The 17,996-nt window shown below is 44.0% G+C and overlaps 1 pseudogene; it reads right to left on the bottom strand.

Annotated features, from left to right (window-relative positions):
• Positions 1-1,826: 1,826 nt before the first annotated feature.
• On the bottom strand, positions 1,827-2,537 carry LOC110320265 (annotated as a pseudogene).
• Positions 2,538-17,996: the final 15,459 nt, after the last annotated feature.

Raw genomic sequence — 17,996 nt, 5'->3', positions numbered from 1 at the left:
ACACGGGGGCATTTCAAGTGAAGGGGTAGGACTGCCAACCATTCTTACCCTGCAGCCTTTCCTTGTTAATGAAGAATGCACTTGTTATCAAAGCCAGTTTGGCAAATACGCTTTCACCTCTTACCTATCTAGAAATCAAAGCTGCCAGGGGAGTTATTCGAGGGTATGGTCTCCCTTTGGAGTCCATCTTGCTCCAGTCACGCTAACAGAATTGTATATGTGCATCAGGCAAACAATACAGCCTTTATGCAGTTCCACCAACACAGCCTACTCACAACATGGTGGATGTTGGGAAAGCAAAAACAGTCTCACCGGGGCAGAGTCGGTGAAATTCTTCACCTCTGCGCTTTCTTGCCCCGTTCTATTATTTTTCAGAGAGGAGGGGTGGGAGAGGAAAAACCTCTCTTCCCCTCCTTTTCCCTCAGCCAGATAGTTTCTCAAATCAGCTAAATATAACTCCATTTATTGTCATGCTAAAACGTTCTATTTAGCTGTGTTTAACTGGATATCATGATTCCATGGGCCGACCTTTCACTCCTGGGAAGTCGTTTTAAATTCAATCCCCCCCGGCAAAGGAGAATCCTTCCAATCCGTTGGCTGTGAAAGGGTACAAGTGGGATGTGTTTTGATGGTATCTGCTTATGGTTCAGTTCTCAGTAAACCCGAGCACCAACGGGGCCTCAATTGTCCTTTGTTGAGGGAGTCTGAGTTTTAAGAAGCCTGGGAGAGCTGAGCAGGAGACCCGGGGCTGGGTTGCTGGCATCAGCCAAGGCTGCACAAAGGTACCACCTGAAAGGGGAGGCATATGGAACTAAGCGAGGTTGAAGCCGCCTCCTTTCTGAGCTGATGGGGAGTTCAGACGAAAATATATGGTTTCTCTCCATTTCATTTGATCTCTTTAAAAGGGACATTTCCCACTTTCTGGGAGGCAAAGAGGGCGTAGGTGAGGTCAGGAAAGGAACTAGACGTGTGTGAACCAGTCAAGAGGAAATTGGAGTATCCTGAACATTTATCCATCTCAAAGGTTCAGAGCTTAAACCCAACGTTTCAAGCTTGAATGTTCCCTTTTCAGGAAGCTTTTCCCTGCTCGGGTCAGTAGTACTACAGTCTGTCTGGAATTCTGCACCATCACCACACCAATTCTTTCAAAATAAAGCATTTCCATTAAATCTTGCAAAAAAAGTCTCAATCCTTATGAAAAAAAAAATCTCATTAAAAAAATGTCATGTTTTCCCAAAAAAACATGTTCAGGGTTTGATCAGATTTGTGAAGAGTTTAATGGGTAGGACACGAAAGGTTTGGGGCTGTGTGGGGTTTTCCTTTGCTGTTGGTTTTTGTTTTTCAATTCGATTTCAACTTTCTAGTCACTCTATGGCATAATCGTTCAACTCATTACTATTATTGTTATTATTATTATCGCTATTATTGCTTTTACTTGTTCACTTTACATCCCCTTCACTGACCCTCTCCCTGTCACCCCCTCCAACAGTCCTTCTGCCCATTCCTCTCCCCTTCCAAATCTCTTCTTCATAACCTATAAGAGAATAGTTGGTTCCATTGTTCAGTTCTAACATCCCCCCTCCCACACACGCAACACAATGTGAAAGCCACCCCTCTGTGAGCATGAGGAAGGCAAGCATTCTTCCACAGTACCTTGCCTATCTCCTTTTATACAGTCCTTACTCTACCAAGCTCTCTGAAGGTAGAAGCGGTACCTCTTTGATTTTAGATTTTAGCTGCAGAAATCCTCCAAGAATGGGAGCTTTCATCTAACCCATAGCTGCATGACCATAAGAGACCTTCCTCCATTAGGTTGAGGTAGCCCCTCATGTAAGGGTTACAGTGTGTGAGTTATCATAACTCTCATATGAATCCCTTTAGGAACTTCCACTTGGATAATCTGAATAGTCAGAATCCATCCATCTTCTATCACCATAGCCTCTTGATGGATAGTCATCATGTGAACTGGTATGAAGTATAATCACTTGGTGTTGGAGCATAGGTTTTGGTATCATGACAGTTTAGATAATCTTTGCTTGACTAACTGTGTTTAATAGAATACCCCTCATCTCTCCAGGACAAATAAATATCTCTATGAGGCAGCAAGGGTTCCTTCATGGGCCTTCTAAGCTATCTCTCTCACATGACACAGGGGTTTCCCCCTTATTCCACTGCTGCTGCTCCTATAGGTCCTGATCTTTTAGGAGGGGGATTCCTCACTTCATGATGGTGGCACTCTTTTTGCATAAAGAGGTCCCCTTGACTCAGTAAAATTCACGGAATAGCCACTACCATTCATGTGTCTGCCACATGACAGGTGGGTCCTCAAAGACCCCCCCCCCCTGCTTCTTGGAGGTGGTCCACATCTATGACTTTAAGTCAATGACATGGCAGTTTGTTCCACCTTGATGGCTTATCAGCTAAGGTCTTTTCATTCATGTCCCTGGCAGCATCCTTTGCATCTGCTGGATTTTGAAAATGGATTTTGATTTGTTGGCTTCTCGGTCCTTCATTGAAAGTACTTGCACCAGTGATGGTTATCAGTCCCAGAACCGAACAGAAGTTCCCCTAAGATCACTGTGCAGCAAGGGCAGCGAATTAAAGAGACAGCACACTTTATACTACTGGAAGATGAGGCTGAGAACCATTCTATATTCTTTCTAAATGTGGGTCTTCCGTAGCTGTATGATTGGAGGGCCTTTGCTTCGTGGGTCCTATATCTATGCATGTCTTGTCAGCTAAAGATTTATAAAACTTCTTGTTTGTCTTCAAGGAGTTTCTCAAATATTATAGGTGGGGTTTTTTGTTTGTTTTTTTTGTGTTTTTTGTTTTGTCATTCTCTCCTAACTATTATGGTGTTTGAAAGCAGGTTTTTAAAAGGCTAAGCAAATAAGAGCAAACTGGAACTACGATGCTTATACAATGATCTGGGAGGATTTAGCAGGACAACAGATCTGCGTTAGTCAAACGCATGTAAAGTTCTTGAGTACTAGCTGAACACAGTTAGTGTGCTCTGGCAGTATTCATGTAACTCACACTTTAGTACTGAGGAGCTCTGGTAGATGCATACAGACTTTATTCTTTCTTTTAAAACTTTCGTTATTCTCTTTTTGTCTTTAAATGGTCCAGTAGTAAATGATTTGTAACAGTTATTCTTTTTAGTATAGAATCTAAGCTAACTATCATTATGGCATCTTGATTTTTCTTTGAGAAAAAAAAAAAAATACTTGTTAGCACGTGGCTCGTTTGTCTCAGAATGGACCTCCTGGGCTCCAGGCTGATCTTCATAGCCCAGGTGATGTTAAACACTTCCTGCCCTTACTACTTTTCCTCAGGTATTCAGCTTACAGATATGGGGCTGCCATGCTCAGGATTTTTCCACCCCTGAGGATGGGGCTCTGGGAGATGCTCTACCCGGTGAGCTACAGCTTCAGATCATTGCTTTTGCTTTTAAAGCAGTTTATTCTCTCTCTGTTTTCTTGGTTATCACGATGAGGATAATCTCAATTTCACCAGCCTTTTAAATGAACCCATTTGGGGTTTAATTTGTCCATGGCTTAATATATATGATTAAGCCATTAATCTTGAGCCTTTCTTTTTGCTGTCAGAATTTAAAGCTATAAATTTCTTCGTCGTCGTGGCACATTGATTTTCATACATAACCCGTTTAAAATGTCGTTCAATAATTTAATTTTGATTATGATGTCTCTCTTTTGCCATTAACCATTTGAAATGTGTTTGAAAATTTCCAGGGACACGGCAGCTGATTTCATTCTTTCTGAGGAGTGTCTGTGAGGTTTACTAGACTGGCTGGATGGCTGTTTAATTTTTTTGTACGTCTTTATTAATCTGAGAAGTCATTGAATGTGGTGTTTATATGGTTTTTTATCAGGCTCGTTGTTGGTACTATAAACCTATGTCCTCAGTTCTCTTTGTTTGCCTGGTCCATCGACTGTAAGTTGGAGTAGATAACCAAACACATGGGCCTCTCTTTTGTGGCTCTGTTTTGCATTCAAGCTCTCTGGAGCTGTACACTCTCATAAGAGTTTTTACATGGTTATGTGCCCCTTGGCAAGGATGTCGGGCTAAGCCTCTGCTGCTGATGTAGGAGCACCTTCCAATGCTAATCGAGCAGCAGCAGCCCCACAAGGGATGCATCCCTGCTCCTGTGGGAAACAGCATGACAAACTTGCTCTGCTGGCTTCCACCTTCACCGGTGTGACTTCTCAAGCTCAGAGATTATAAGACTCAGAAAAACTTCTCCCATGCCCGTCTGGTGAGCTTCTGGATGCGATATCAGTCTTAGTGCCTGTTCTTATAGGAGATTTAGACTGTGGTGAGTTCAGGTATTGTGAGTCAGAAAATTTGCATGAGGGACTAGTGGGATGGGCGCTGGATACACATAGCTTCCAAGCCTGATGACCTAATCCCAGGATACTCATGGTAGAAGGAGAGAACTAACTACTATATGTTGTTCTCTGACCTCTATATGAATGCCACAGCATGTGCGTGCCCCCATATAAACAAACAACCAACAACAATAATAAATAAATCAATAAATCTGGCATTAAGCATCTATCTGTTAGCAAGAAAGATAGCTTGAGATAAGGGCTCTGAGGCTCGAAATTGTGCCTGACAGCACAGCCTGGGACTTGGCCATCTAGCCCTTCTAATGACTAGAAGTTATTCATATGTAGGTAAAAATGCCTTTTTTAACTAGTCAGAATGGGCTTTATTGTCTGTAGCTGTACTATGGAAAACATACCCATTATACAGAAGAGGAAAATTGAGATGTGCAAAAGAGCCTTGCTCAAGGAATCTAAGCCTTTCAAGGCCAGGTTAGGGGTCTTTCAACAGCAGGACTGGGCCATGTTCTAGAAACCCCCCCAGAGCCATGAAGACCCTTTAAAAGAACTTTACATGCAGATCCAAAGTCTTGCTTCATGATAACTCTGTGATAAGGTTACCAAATAAAAGACAGCGCAGCTCCCATGAGACAGGTCACAAGTGCCAGTCCATCCGTTCACCCCGTCTCCCGCTTTACCTTTAGGTAATCATTGTGTCCTTTCTTCTGTGTTTCTTGTTCACATATAGGTCTGTGTTAGTTTTGGAACTCTCTGGGCAATTTCTCACCCAGCCAGGACAGCAACACAAAAGACAAAAGTTCTTAGTTTGAGAGGGATGCTTCTGTAATATCTCTCCTGGGAGCAGATAATTAATAGTTCACGTTTTAACTCGTGTCGTTTAAATCCACTACGGATATAGTCAGAGCTGATCCACTGAAGGGAAAAGCAGGAGCGAAAGCAAGAAGATGAGCTCTAAAACAAAATGGCAGGTGTGGTGCACAGAGAGAGGAAGAGAAGGGAGCTGCGAAGACACCGGTGGTTTCACTACGCCTGCCAATCATTGATCACGTGTGCCGGTTACGCTTTCCGGTGTCCCCCACGTGTGCTCTCTATTAATCCCCTTGTTGCCATTGTCGAGCTGAGGAGAGGGGTTCAGAGAAGTTAATAAGTAACCACCCCAGTCACACACTGTTAAGAAGGAAAGGCAGGAATGCCTGGCTTGATCAAAGCTGCGGTATGTTCACCTGGGGAGGAGTGAGGCACTCCGGAGCCGGTGCCCCGCAAACCTCCCACCGTGCATCTGGATTATACACTGCCAGCCTTCCACTCTATGTGGGACAGTGAGGTATCAGCACTTAATGTATATTTATGTATCTGTTAATTCACACACAGAGGCGCGTAGACGCACATACCCCACAATTATCCTCCCCAAAGCAAAGAAAATTGGTTAATTTCTGTGTATACTTTGACCAAAGTCTTCTGGAATAAATACTTACCAGAAAGAAGACATAATAGATGACAAATGGGGCAACATTCTCAAGTGCCATAGTTCTAGGAGTACTGCAAACCCCTTACTCCAGCCCTTGCCTCCCACATTTAGTGAGTAAACAAAGCCGCATAGACCCAAAAAAGCAACAGGAGAATATCACAAAAAAGTGGAGGGGCCATGAAAATTCTTTCTGAAGGTCCATTCCCCTAAGGGTTGAGGTCAGGCATATGGTTCTATTCATCAAACTCCAGACAAAGGGCTTGCCTATTTTATGCCCCGATCATCATTGTTGGTTAAATTAAAGCACGATCAAAAACCATGTAATGGAATATTAATTTCAGTTACTGGGGCTAATTGAAAACATAGCAAGAGTCGTGAGTATGGAAAATGGAGTGAGAACACTCAGATGCACGTCCAAGACTAGCTTACTCTTTTCAAGTTGGGCAGTAGCAGATTTTCAAGGGATGGCACTTATCCCTAGGGTCATGCTGAAGTGCATCAGGAGCAAAAGCTAGCCTGGGAAAAAGGAAGGAGAGCTAACTCTCAGCTATCAGGGGTTTCAGAAATGAAAATCGGTCTTAAAACTATCAGCTGCTAATTTGCACACATGAAAGACATTAAAGAAGATACAGTCCATGAAGCCAAGAGCCAACCATCTCTCATCTTGCTATCCTCAGCTAGAAGCCCGAACCCTGGCACCGAGATGATGTTCATCAATAATCGCTGACTAATTGAGGGGATGGGTTTTGAAGACTTATGCCTGCTGTCACAAACAAGAGTGCTGACTTGCTCAGACAGTTTTGATTGTCAGCAGTGAAAGTATAATCCAGCAAGAATTGAAGGAGGGAAGTCAATTGGTATAAAAGTCTAAAAGATTAAGAATGTAACTAAGAGATTATTTTAAAGATTTAATTATCTTTATTTTATGTGTGTGAATATTTTGCTTGCCTGTATGTAGATATGTACCACATACATGCCTGGTGTCAGAAGAGGTTAGGGGAGGCTATTCGATTCCCTGGAAATGAAGTTATAGATGATTATGTGTCATTATGTGGGTGCTGGAAATTGAATCCGGGTCCTCTGAAAGAGCAGTAACTGCTGAGCCATCTCTCCTCTCCAGTCTGGTACCTAGGAACTTCTGTCTGCTTTATCTATAGCTGCATTCCCAGGACTGAGAACAGTGCCTGGCAGATGTGAGGTGCTCCATGAGTCTGTGTTGAATTCCCGCATCAGTGCTTGGTATGGACTGGAAGGAGAGGATGGAGTTTGGAACTCAGAACGTTGCAAAGCAGTTTTATATCTGTGCTGAGAATGGGTTGAGTTGTTGGTATTGTTACTTAAAGTAAGCATTAAGAATAAACTGGCATGATCTGCCTTGTGGGATTAACAAAATGCAAAGGATCCAGATGATGCTTCCTTCTCAAGGTATCGACGACAGCCAATTGAATCAGAGTTGTTCTAGAAAGAGACTTAAGATGTCTAGAACCTCTGGTTCTGCCAGCCACACTTGTGGTAGAGGGTGTTAGTGTGTCCTTGTGTAGAATCCATAGCAAGTTGGGACCCTGTTCTCTCAGCACCTCCTGCCTGCTAACAGGGGTTGGCTTTTCCTAGACGAAGCTTGACGTCCTTGCTTTTGACGAGAGTGCTTTCCTGCTTGTCAAAGGCTAGTGCGTGATGGGGAGATGTGAGCCGCTGTGTTTAAGCGGTGCTACTGAAAGTGTTCTTATAAAGAACACCCTCCAGACGTACTCTGACTACGGCTCTTGACGGCCTAAGGGAAGGAAATGCTGGCCAAACAAGCTGTGTGCACCGTAGCAGGAACCATTTGTGTGGGGTTAAAAACATGTCATCAATATTTAATGGTTCCCCTATATGGCTTGTGACAGCTCCTGATGTGACTGTGTGTGGTACTCTATGCATGTGGGTGGCATTCTTTTCCTTCTCACACAAGTATGTATATGTCATTTGTTGTCTTCTCCCTTTGTTATGCTCTTAACCATCCCTCTAAATTTAAAGAGAAGGAACCAGACATGAAACAACAGTTATTCTCCCTTGGTCAAATACTGCATTTTCTAAATCCATTTTGGGTTCAGCTCAAGTGATGCAAAATTAAGGAAATTTTGCCTACAGTCACAAATTCAAAATATCTGAATTGTCGCCCCAGATGCAGGCAGCAGTTTTCACATGGTTAAAAACAACAACAACAACAACAACAACCCAACAACACGGCCTCTTGCATTTTGTCCTGCCCCAACAACTGTGTGATTTCGACTCCCTTGCCTCCCCGAGTGAAACTCCTCTTCGTGCTGGAGCATACAATGGGACTCTCTTTAGCAACCAAGATGAGGGGAAAGTCACAGGGGCAAACTGTAGACCCAAGGGCACATATGGTTTACGGCTGAGAAACTTACAGAAGTTCTCTAGACTCTGCAAGCTGAAGCTGGTCCCAGCAATAACTCACTCAGTGGCGGTTACTTGGCTGAACACCAGAGGTCCTGCTGAACTGGTAATACGCAGAGTTGATGTTGACGGAAGAATGAGTTACAACTGCAGTTCACAGGCACATTATTGGAGTTTTCCACTATTTAGAATGACCCCTGCCCTAAACTCTCTCAAAGCTCTATGTTTCGACTTTCTCTGAAACTGACATAGTGCTTTTTGTTGTTGTTGGTTTTGTTTGTTTGTTTGTTCAACATATACCAGAAGACTTTTTCTGTAGGTTATATGTACTATAGCTTCCCTACAACAGAGCAGGTACCGAAAATATCCCCTCAAGAGTCAGTCTCATGATATTACTGAGCTACAAGAAGACTTAGTAGGACCTTTGTGTGCTGAGAAGTAAGTGAGCTGCCTTATTCAGCACACTGGTCACTGTGTCTGAGAGTGAACTATGCAGGCACCGACAGAGGAGCACAGAACTGTGATGCCTTTAGTCACGCAAGGTGTCGGGTAACTAGAAGGTGGACTTCTTTGTAAATACTAGTTTCCAGCTCTTTTCATTTTCCTCCTAAATTAGGACTATTCATTGGCCTTCAATCATTTTGTAGTTAAAGTTTAACCTTTATTTAGAATCTATCTAGAATATTCATAGTACGAATGAACGAATGAATGAACAAATGAATGAATACATGGGGGTTTTGTGGAGGGGAAATTTTGTCATGTCAGGCTTAAGATGAGACATAGAATATTTTTTGTTTTCTTCCAAGACTTGTATACTTTGGTGTATACACTCTCTGCTAGGTAGGTGACGGTGGCTAGCTGGGACCAGGCAGCAGTGATTCTGATGATCGATGGCTGGACAGAAGGCGGGGCTGGGAAACCCGCTGTGTGGTCCAAGGCTGGTCCTGCATCCCAGGCTTGGGTTTGGTGGGTTAAACACTGGTACTACTGGTTCCTGCCATCGACCTTCTCCGGTGAAGAAGGCTGTAAGTCCTCCTCTGTGGATGAGGTTAAGCCGAATTCAAGGGATGGCCGTTGAGGATGAAAGATGTTCAATAGAGAGACCATGGTGCCTATAAAATCAGTCAACAAGGGACATGTAAAAATTCCTCTGGAGACCAGCAAGAGCTCTGCTCAGGGTAAAAAGCATGGCTTTTTGGTGGCCCAGTTTCCACGGTTTCTTGTATTTATTTATTTATTTTAATGTGCTTGGGAGAGAGAGCAGAGAAAATCAATTACTGTCTACAATAAGTCTGTGGTAAGGAATAGTGGTGTGGCCACTACAGATTTGTCTCCCAATGTCACTTGATTCTTTTGAATTTTATAGGAAAAAAAAATAACCCTTCATATTCTATGGAGTTCAAATTAAGATTTTTCTTTCAAAATTATGTGTAACTCAGCCCAATTCTGAAAGTGCAATAAGTAAAACCGAGGATTTTATTTCCAAGGACATAACAATGTATATTTAATTTTGATTTTTAAAAGAAATGTGCAAGTGTAAAACTCGCTCCGGAGTTTTGGCTCTCATCTAGGAGGCAGGTGCACCAAAGACCAGGAAAGTACAAATAAATAGTAATCGTATAACACGGATTTCAGATTTTCTGAGTGTCACATTAACAATGTGAAGTTTTCCACTGACTGATATTTGAATGTCACACCCCCAGCAAACCTGTAATTAAAGTTATTTTGGCATTTTCAAATCAAATCCCTGCTTTTGGGGGGTGGGCGGGTTATAATTCCACTTTCAAAATGTGCTTCCAGATAAAATTTGACATGAAATACAAAGTCTTATCCAGGCGACAATTCCCCTCCACCTTCCACCATGAAGTTGAAGGGTTTTAAGTCGCAGCAGCACATTTAAGGTGGACAGTTGGCGATACAGTGGTCATTGTAATACCAGAGAGGCCGTTCGAGGGGACAGCAGGAGCGACATGTACTGCTTCTCCGGTTAAGACAGATATTAACTGGTTGATAATCCTCTTTGAGAGAAGCAACACTTGCCTGGTGGTAGTGGCACAATCTACACAGCATCAGAAAAAAAGAGAGCATCAAAACCAGAAAGGAGGCCATCCAGCCACCCCATTGGCCCGCAACCACCTCTCTTTTTGGGTGCCGTTTCTTCCTTTGTTCCTTCTGGGCACAAACGTTTTTGCGTGGAATTCTGCCAGTTTTCTTTGTCACTCACATATGTTGTACCTGTGCATGCTTCTGTGTCTGTAACAGGAAGGGACAAAGCACTACCAGGATCATCATCTGCCCCCCCGCCCCCTTCCCCTCAGTGTTGCCTCTGCCCCCCAGTCCCCTTCCCCTCAGTGTTGCCTCTACCCCCCTCCCCCTTCCCCTCAGTGTTGCTTCTGCCCCCCTCTTTCCCTCAGTGTTGCCTCTGACTAGGAGGGGGTTAGTGGGGGGGGGTGCTCGAGACAGTTCTTAAAGAGGTAGCTAAATTCTCCACTGGCATTTAAAAAGTAAAAGGAGAATGTTTGGGGGGGGGGTGTCATGGGAAGGCCATTCAATTCTTGCCGGAAGGTCAAAGGGGCAGTGGGAGGGGTCATGAAAGAATGACCTTCTTTAGGTTTTAGGCACACTCCAGTGGAGGAAAATGTCAGTATAATCTTTCTTGTGCAGCACATTCTAGAAGATGTCTGCCAAAGTACCATCCCATTCAAGGGTGGTGCGAGCACTACAGTCATTTGTTAACTTCACAGTCATCTTTCCTACAACTCCGGACCACTTTACACCCCCAAAGACTCCTTTCCCCTCAGGGCCCACTCTTGTTACTTACCCCCTTGCTTTCTTTCCTCCTCAAACGTACACGCGACTTAATTTCAGAAATAACAGCAGTCAAACCTTAAATACACCTAGAGATCTTAAGGCTCTGGTGGTGTCGCCACAACACGTAAATATGGAAGGAAAAGAGCTGTGTCAGGTACCACCATTTAGCTAAACACCGTATTTCGTGATAAGCCTTTATAGCAAATTAGAGGGTTCCCGTTTCCCTCGTCAGCTGGCCATAAGATGTCGGGGAGTGGTTTTGTTTTGTTTTGTTTCTTCTTCTTTAACACAGGGCCCTTAAGAATTTGTAGCGATGTATTTTTAATACTGTCAGTAAACAGCTTCCTCGGGACACAGAGGGACAATAATGGGAGCTGTTAACGTGGGGCTAGCAAAGGTTAATCACAAGCTGGCCACTAATGACCCCGACAGCCCTCAGTTTCAACCCAACAGCACTTGTAAAGACCAATCAGGTGCATAATTTCCTGTCTGAGGTAGCCTTTATGGTTCGGAATAAAAGCAGAGTTGATTTTGAATAGAAAGGCCCCTAGCAGGGGTGGAGGTTATTATTATTAAGCTGATCTAAACACCTGGGTTTCCCACTGGACCCTATTACAATTCTGCCATTAGGTCTAAACATTTCAACCATTTCTGTGGCACTGTGGGTTTGCGCATTACTCAGGCAGGTGAGAACTGGGAGACAGGGCAGTTGAGGAGTGGCAAAGCCTCAGATAGGAGCCAAGGGTTCCAAGGGCCAGAGCTATCTCTCTGTAGCCCCGATTCCATCCTACCTCACTGAAGACTTCAGACTAAGCCATTCAGACTAAGACAAATTTTACTATTTTAAAGATGCCTAGAGGAGAGGATCCCATGACGTGCCTGGTAACTCACTTCACTGTGAGTCAGCAGTTGGGTCCCCAGATAAAGAACAAAAGTAATTTCTTCTGCGCATTCGATCCACTTTCCCTGCCCTCTTTTTGGGGTGGCTGTCTTTTGCCGATCCTTCCACGTTTTATTATATGCTTGGTTAAACATTACTCTGGGTCCAATAAAATTGCTTAGGTCTTTGAAGATTTTATTTCCCCCTCCAGCTTGTGGATCTGGATGTATTGGGGTGAGGCGCGTGGATGAAGGCTCATCGTGTCAAGAAACAGTGATATATGTGGGCTCGCTGAAGGGACAAGATTTAAAAGCAGCAATAAGCTTTCCAGATTCCAGCTTGGAAGCTGCGATTCGGGTGGCCCTTTGGGGAAAGGGCTCAGTTAGTACTCCGTGCTTTCATTTACCTCGTTAGCATGCTGACTTCCTATCACGTTGTACTAGGTGTATAATTGTCCTTTTCTAATAATTGTATTATAAGACATAAGTCAAGCAAACAAAACAAACAAAAAACATAAATGCAACTTTCTTTCACCTTAAGAGGAATGAAAGAGTTCGCTCTGGAGCCAAATTTGAATGGCTATGGCCTGGGAATAAAGATCTAGGTTTCCCCAAATTCTGTGTGCCAACATGGAAAGAGTTTCGTGACGTCTTATAGTTTTACAGAATAAAGAAGATCATAAGCGGTGAAGGCAAGTTTCAAACATGTTGTTTGGCACATTGGATTGATGGTCACAGTAAGAGAGGGGACATTTCTCTAGAGCCCTTAGATGTTATCTGGCAACATTCTTAACTTTGGGGTTGGTGGAATCTAGTGGTCTGCTGAAGTAATTAGCTCCCAATGGGTTTTGTCTACTAGCCCCTGGGTGTAAATTCTGACAGGGGTGGGCCAGGAATGCCTATTCAAGGGTCTAAAGCTAGCCCAGATAAGGTAGTTAGGATCTGGGTCTTCACGTCCCTGGAGTTCTAGACAATCTGTGCTTACAAACAGGGTTTCTGAGCAGGAGCTCTTATCCACAGCCCCAGAAAGAGCAGTGAGCACAGTGGAAGGGTCACAAGGGAAGCGGATGTAATGGGCTCTCACAGTTACTTCCTGTGATAAACTTAAGCTCCCTAAATTTCCTATGTAGCACAGGCTAGACCTGAACTTCTGATCCTTCCTCCACTTCCCAAGTGCTGGCATTCAGTTCAATTTTCTAAAAGCAAGGCTCTTTCCTAGATGGCCGGAGGGAGGGTGTGGTCACTTCTGTGCCTGACAGGCAGGGTATGTGTGAGCTTGGGTTCCTTCCTTACTTTTTGGAACCCTGAGTTCAGCACGGGGACTTGGCTAAGCATCCTCAGGAGGAATTCAGATTCTGTACTGGGGACCACCTGTTCCAAGTAGCAGACAGAACACTTTAACTTTACATCAACTTCAGCAAGAGAGGGAGGGTGTTTATGTTGGAGCTTGGTCTCAGTGTGCTTTCACTTTTCCTATCTTTGCCACCATAGGAAAGGAGCCAGTCACCCCTGAGCTCCAGCTGGACTCTGTTAGACGATCATGGCGGGAGGATTCGGAACATGCCAAATGAGACCCATATGCTTTGCCAAAGTTAGCAGCTGAGGTTGGAAGTTGGAAGGATGTCGACTGCCACTTTTTATTAAGGGCAACGGGAGTGCGGTGGTGGTTGTGTTCTCCAGGAGCAGAGGCATATCCATGATGCTAACCATCACTTAGAAGGCAGTAAGCCTTACTTGAAAATGACCACACTCATTTCCAGCCTTGCACTTCGTCCAGAGCTGCCTAGGACACAGGCTTAGAGGCAACCACCTCTCCCTGGGCTATACCCAGTTTCAGGCTGCATCTGGTTTCAGTCCTGCCATGCCTGGAGCCCTGAGACTCAAACATCTCTGTCCTTTCCAATTTCTTTATCCGGCAGGACCAATTTGCCTTCTGTGGGACCAAATAGCTGTTGATCTAATCATTATTCTGTCTTAATTTCTCTACAAATTATAAAGTGCATTCCCTTGGATGATACTAATATGAGGTAATAAGAAATGAGGGAGGGAGGGAGGGAGAGAGAGAGAGAGAGAGAGAGAGAGAGAGAGAGAGAGAGAGAGAGAGAGAGAGATTGATTTTGCAACAACTTCCAGAAGACATCATGTCTATGCAGCCTGCCTCCACCTCCACCTCGGATGCACAGACCTACAAATGTACAATGGGGTAGCTTCTGGCAGACCAGCAAGAGGGGGAAAGGTTTAAGGGGAATTACTCTTACCCTAAGGGATCAGGGTTGGGTGCTGGTAGCTGGCTGTCAGAAACCTTCTCCATTTCAGTGGACACCCTGGCCTCATGCTGCCTGGCCTATGACAGCTTGTATTTGTTCTCTTTGTTTGGAGCCCCAGACTCTGTGGGAAAAAAAAAAAAAAAAGCAAAAACAAGTTGAAAAATGGAATTACATGAAATTCTCTTACTGCCATCATAGGAACAGAGAAAGAACCGAGTTGAATTTTCGCTTGGACTGTAGAGCAGAGGCGTCATTCCAGCTCCCGAGGATGCTGCTGGCCCCTGTAGCATGCTGCCTCTGTATGTGTGTCTCCCTCACTTGTCAGAGGACCGACTCACAGCAGAACATCATCCGTGTGCCAGATTCCATCAGTGGATTTAGGTACCCGCTGTGCAGTGGGCGCTGTCCTAGGAACCGTTGGCTCTGAGCTGAATAAGACAGGACTGCCATCAAGTTTCATATACTCTAGCAAAGTACACAGACAGGTAGATGAATAACAAAATGAACAATTGCAGGGTAGTACTGAAACAGGTGGCGCATCAGAGAGACGGGCTGTGGCCGGGATGCAGATGTGACACAGGGACTTTCTGCCGGGTGAAATTCTTATACATACTCAATGAGTCATTCCTCCATATGGCCATGATAGATGATCAGATCTGTGAGACAAGAGCTTTTCCCTAATGACAGGGCCTCATGGTGAAAACCTCAGGCAGGGTCTTATATATCCATAGCTCAACTGGAACTCACTTTTTTTTTCTTTCTTTCTTTTTTTAAATTATTATTATTATTATTATTATTATTATTATTATTATTATTATTATTATTATTATTATTTAGATATTTTCTTTATTTACATTTCAAATGTAATCCCCTTTCCTAGATTCCCTTCTGAAAATCCCCTATCCCCTTCCCCTCCCCCTGCTCCCAAACCCACCCACTCACATTCCTGGGCCTAGCATTCCCCTGTACTGGGGCATAGAACCTTCACAGGACCAAGGGCCTCTCCTCCCATTGATGAACAACTAGGCCATCCTCTGCTACATATGCAGCTACAGTCATGAGTCCCACCATGTATTTTCTTGGATTGATGGTTTAGTCCCAGGGAGCTCTGGGGGTACTGGTTAGTTCATATTGTTGTTCCTCCTATGGGGCTGCAAACCCCTTCAGCTCCTTGGGTACTTTCTCTGGCTCCTTCATTGGGGACTCTGTGCTCTGTCCAGTGGATGGCTGTGAGCATCCACTTCTGTATTTGTCAGGCACTGGCAGAGCCTCTCAGGAGACAGCTATATCAGGCTTCTGTCAGCAGTCTCTTGTTGGCATCTGCCTAATGTCTGGATTTGGTGGTTGTTTATGGGATAAATCCCCAAGTGGGACAGTCTCTGGATGGTCATTCCTTCAGGCTCTGCTCCGAACTTTAACTCTGTAACTACTTCCATTGGTATTTTGTTCCCCATTCTAAGAAGGAACGAAGTATCCACACTTTGGTCTTCCTTCTTCTTGAGTTTCATGTGTTTTGCAAATTGTATCTTGGGTATTCTAAATTTCTGGGCTAATATCCACTTNTCAGTGAGTGCATATCATGTGTGTTCTTCTGTGATTAGGTTACTTCACTTAGGATGATATCCTCCAGATCCATCCATTTGCCTAAGAATTTCATAAATTCATTGTTTTTAATAGCTGAGTAGTACTCCATTGTGTAAATGTACCACATTTTCTGTATCCATTCTTCCTTTGTGGGACATCTGGGTTCCTTCCAGCTTCTGGCTATTATAAATAAGGCTGCTGTGAACATAGTGGAGCATGTGTCCTTATTACAAGTTGGAACACTTTATTAGTATATGCCCAGGAGAGGTATTGCTGGATCTTCTGGTAGAACTATGTCCAATTTTCTGAGGAACTGCCAAACTGATTTCCAGAGTGGTTGTACCAGCTTGCAATCCCACCAGCAATGGAGGAGTGTTCCTCTTTCTCCACATCCTCGCCAGCATCTGCTGTCACCTGAATTTTTGATNTTAGCCATTCTNACTGGTGTNAGGTGGAATCTNAGGGTTGTTTNGATTTGCATTTCCCTAATGATTAAGGATGCTGAACATTTTTTCAGGTGCTTCTCAGCCATTCGGTATTCCTCAGTTGAAAATTCTTTGTTAAGCTCTGTACCCCATTTTTTAATACGGTTATTTGATTTTCTGGAGTCTAACTTCTTGAGTTCTTTATATATATTGGATATTATCAGATTTAGGATTGGTAAAAATCCTTTCCCAATCTGTTGGTGGACCTTTTGTCTTGTTGACAGTGTCTTTTGCCTTACAGAAGCTTTGCAATTTTATGAGATCCCATTTGTGGATTCTTGATCTTACATCACAAGCCATTGCTGTTCTGTTCAGGAATATTTCCCCTTTGCCCATATCTTCGAGGCTTTTCCCTACTTTCTCTTTTATAAGTTTCAGTGTCTCTGGTTTTATGTGGAGGTCTTTGATCCACTTAGACTTCATCTTTGTACAAGGAGATAAGAATGGATCAATTTGCATTCTACATGATAACTGCCAGTTTTCTTAAGGATGACCTTGAACTTCTGATTCCCTGACTCAGCTTCCCAAGTGCTGAGGTCACCCAGGAAGTCCGCATTTATGATATCACAAGATCTTTCTACCTTCTGAGTGGCAGTGCTCTCCATTTCATAGGGACTGGTCTACATGCTTGCATAAATAGAATGCACAGTTGGCTAGGGTCTTGAGTACCATACTTGGCCCTTGAGACTTCTCACTGAGCTTGAACTTTCACCCTTTTACACCTCCTAGGAGCCTGGGAGGACCCCAGAGGGCTTTGCCATTTGATTTGAAAACAAGGAAAATTAATCCGTAGAGCTTTGATGTCACCACTACTAGTAAAGAGAGAGCTGGCTCAGACTTGGGATAGCTTCCTTATAGTTCAGCCTTCTTCCCAGCAGAGGAAATGGACAATCTGCGCAGGCATAAATACTGGGACCCTGTCCCCCATCACCATCAAATCTACAGAACATCTCCTGCCATACAGCGAGGTAGATATAAGAGATGTAAGATGCATCTTGTTCCTGGATCTAGCCGGGATGTAAAGTACCACCCTCATGTCCTAGCTCAGAAGTTGTTTAACAGAAGAGTGGAATCAGCCCTACAAACCCAACACATTATGCAGAAAGCAGTGGTCTGAAAAATGTATTTTAATGGGGAAATCAGAGGCAAGGACCTCCTTGTAGCTAGCTTATGATGAGACCTGACAGCGATGTCAATGTCACAACAGTGTGCCCACACAGGACAGCAGAGCGACAGAAGTGAAGCACTGTGAAACTGTGGTGTGACTGGAAACTCCTGTGTACTGGAGGTCAACAGCAGAAGTCTGTGAGTGAGCCCTGTCTTACCTCCGTGGCGGCGTCCCATCCTGAGAAGCCTCTGGTCTCACCTCAGTGGCGGTGTCCCGAGAAGCCTCCTTCTGGAGACAGAAGCCTGTCTTCAGTATTCTGCTAAGGAATTCTAAATCCATCACTCTCTGTGAACAAAAAGACCCTTGATGCGAGCTGAACAGCACACGGGTTCTCAATGTCTAGGCCTCAGCATCTTGAGAAAACATGACCCTGCTCTGTTCTTGAGAATGTGATAGATACATTGTTTACTACTTCTCCTTCTGAAGAATATATAAAGAGAAGAAGTGTACAAGTGCCAATTTAACTGGTCTCTCACAGCAACCCGAGGTTAGACAGGGGCTGGCCTGCAAGCTTTTCACAGATAAGGAAAACAATACATCTGTGGGAAGGCTCTCAAAGAAATGAAC

The sequence above is a fragment of the Mus pahari genome, chromosome 4 (assembly GCF_900095145.1).
Source record: "Mus pahari chromosome 4, PAHARI_EIJ_v1.1, whole genome shotgun sequence".
In the NCBI taxonomy this organism is placed as follows: Eukaryota; Metazoa; Chordata; class Mammalia; order Rodentia; family Muridae; genus Mus; species Mus pahari.
The sequence above is the reverse complement of the archived record's forward strand: the minus strand, read 5'-3'. Positions and strand labels throughout refer to the sequence as shown.